This window comes from Oryctolagus cuniculus, chromosome 16, assembly GCF_051225735.1.
Source record: "Oryctolagus cuniculus isolate XC-2025 breed Fujian yellow rabbit chromosome 16, ASM5122573v1, whole genome shotgun sequence".
Taxonomy (NCBI): domain Eukaryota; kingdom Metazoa; phylum Chordata; class Mammalia; order Lagomorpha; family Leporidae; genus Oryctolagus; species Oryctolagus cuniculus.
Genome location: NC_142882.1, coordinates 25,452,707 through 25,455,857, shown reverse-complemented (window position 1 = coordinate 25,455,857; position 3,151 = coordinate 25,452,707).

The following is a 3,151-nucleotide window of genomic DNA, read 5'->3' as shown; positions in this document are numbered from 1 at the left end:
AGGAGGAATCAAGATGAAAGGAAGAATTCAATAGAACAAATAAAAAATGCAGTGGAGAGCCTTAAAAATAGAATCAGTGAGGCAGAAGAGAGAATATCAGACTTAGTAGACAGAGCACAGGAAAGTATACAGTCAAACCAAACACAATTAGAGGAGATTAGAAAAAAGACTATTGGGAATCTACAGGATACTATAAAAAAGGCAACATTCTGATTCTAGGAGTTCCTGCAGGCATGGGGAGAGAGAAAGGATTAGAAGGCATTTTTAGTGAAACTTGATGCCCACAAGATAAGCATAATGTTGCTTGCTCTAGCTTCTGTAACAAAGGCTTGGCTTTGTAATTAACTTCAACAAGATATGGTTTGGGCCTTTATAAGCTTACCCTAGGGCTCTATCAGGGCTGTTTGATTTGGAGAGCACATGCGCCTGTGCAGCTGCCGGCTTTCAGAAATAAAAGACTCCGTAATTTGGCCCTGAGACTTCAGCACTTATTAATATTAATAAACTTACTTTATTATTTATTATTTAAACTTACTTTATTAATATTAATAAACTTACAGATCACCTCTCACAAGATTAGTTTTTGAGAAGCTAGCAGTTGTGGGACTGCTTAGAAAAAAACAGAGGACAATCAGGGGACAAAAAGGAGTGACTCTGGTCAGGGCATAGCTCATTTGCACTTGAAAATCAGTAAAATGTAGCCTGAGGATCTGCAGCACCTCCTGCATGGACCCAGAGGCCCCTCTGACTTTGACCACCTTGACCTCAGCATGACACTGGCACAGCTCCCCATACTCTGTTACAGGAAACTGGATTGCCAGCATCACTGAAGAGAACAAGGAGAGTCCCACAGTGACAGAGGTGGAGCCTGAGTCTCAATGAGGGGCAAGGACCCATGGCAATGTGGCCAGGTGTTCCCCATGTCTCACAGAAGACAGTGAGTGTGCCTCTGGTGGACTTCTTGTTGCAGGCAGAGGACTGCTCACCTGCAATCCCCACTTGAGGACTGGTTACTATGTGAATCATGCTGGCTGTGAGGCCTTAGCTCCAGGCAAAACTTTGCTCCTCCATTGGCTGCCCAGAATTAATCCAGACATGGCCAAGCAGGCCCTACAGCACTGCTCAGTGCATGGCGTCGAATTTGTCAGTGAGGATAGGGTCAACGTAAAGAAGCTGCACCACTGCCCCTGAGCCAACCACCCAAAAGCACTTGTCTGTCCCAGCATCTGAACACCAGCCTGTTTTCATAATCAATTTCATTGTGACAGTCAATAAACCTGGAAAAAAAGTGGGAAAAACTAATGTAATTCTATACACTTTTCAAAAGATGAAGAGGAGGAATACATCTGGACTAATTTATAATGCAAACATTATCCAACTTCAATGATTGAAGAAATCAAATTTCCACATGAGCAATAATAAAAAATCAAACTAAATTTTGAAACAGGATATTCTTCAATAGGTGAATGTATGAGTAAACTGTGTTGTATCTGAGAGACCTGAGCCGGGATCAAGGCACAGCTCTTTGAGAATAGGCCTCCATCTTTTAACTCAGGCCTGACAGGGCCCTGAACCCTACAGCTCATGAAAGAAAAAAGAAATAAATGAACTCCCTTGCAATAAACCCACCTAGCAACAGCCAATTGGCAGATAGCAGGGAAATACCTGAAGTTTCAGGTGTCTTTTCAGGCTGTTAAGGTGATTGATAACATCCCGAGACTCTGCAGTTTGGCATGTACACCCTAGCAGCTTGGACCCTATACTTTAGCCAATAATTTTAAAAGGCATCAACCTTAAAAGCCATCCCACCACCTTTACTAGGTCCATTCCTGCCGCTGGATGCACTAACCAATTTTAAGAGATGTTCTTTGAATTTCCCGTGGAATGAGATGATTTGCTGAATGGTGCTATAATGTATAGATTGTCTCTGAAAACCCTATAAAAACCCTGTTAACTGAAGAGTTGGGGCTTTCAACCAGACCCGTGGCATCAATGATATTTGAGAGCCCAGGCCCAGACCTGCAAAAAAATTCTTGTGTGTTTTACAGCGGTATAGGCTCCTTGGTGGTCTTTGTGGACAATTGAACTGGGCATAATATATCATACAAAAAAATTTAATTTCTAAAAGGAAATGAGCTCACAAATCATTTGGGCCATTAGCATTGAATACCACATCCTGTTTCAACAGCCTGAACATGCAGATGAACATCTGTGAGATGGGATAACTTCAAAGTAAAGTTAAGTTTCAAGATAAAGTCTGGGAGTCAGCACTGTGCTGTAGTGGCCTAAGCCTCTGCCTGCAGTGCCATCATCCCATATGGGCTCCAGTTCAAGTCCCAGCTGCTACACTTCTGATCCAGCTCTCTGCTTTGGCCTGGGAAAGCAGTGGAAGATGCCCCAAGGTGTTAGGCCCTTGCAGCCATGTGAGAGACTTGGAATGAAGCTCATGGCTTTGGATTGGTCCAGCTCCAGCCATTTGGGGAGTGACCAGCAGATGGAAGATCTTTTTGTCTGTCTCTCTCTTTGTCTATAAATCTGTCCAATAAATAAATAAAATCTTTGAAAAGAAAAGATAAAGTCGGCCTGATTTTGTATCACTGTTTTCTGTTGTTGCTGAGACCTGAGGCAGCTTTCCTAGTTTATTTCTGCCTGCATAGAGGGGGTTCATTCCCTATACTTTTTCAGTGGATAGGGGTGTTTGACAAATTTAACATGGTCTCCTGACTTAAAAAATCTCAGGAAATTGAAAATACAATAATACTCCATCAATATGAAAAAGAGTATATACAATAAAACTCCAAAACATATTTAATGACAAAAAATAAAATACTTTACTGTTAATATCAGGAACAAGATAGTAATTTGTTTGCACTACTTTTATTCAACTTTGCAGTGAAGATTCTAGCAATAAAAATAAATAAAAGTAGTGAAATTGAAAGGAAGAAGGAAAGATGTCTATTCACAAATATGATCACAACATAGGGGTGAGAATTCTCCACCCTCAAACTCTCACTTGTAGGCAGCTTCAGGTTTTAGTGATAAAGTTTTATTGGAACACAGCTATGCTCATGGATTTATTTATCTATGACTACTGTCACACTAAAATGACAAAAAGTTATCACAGAGAATGTATTGGTACAAATAAAAAATA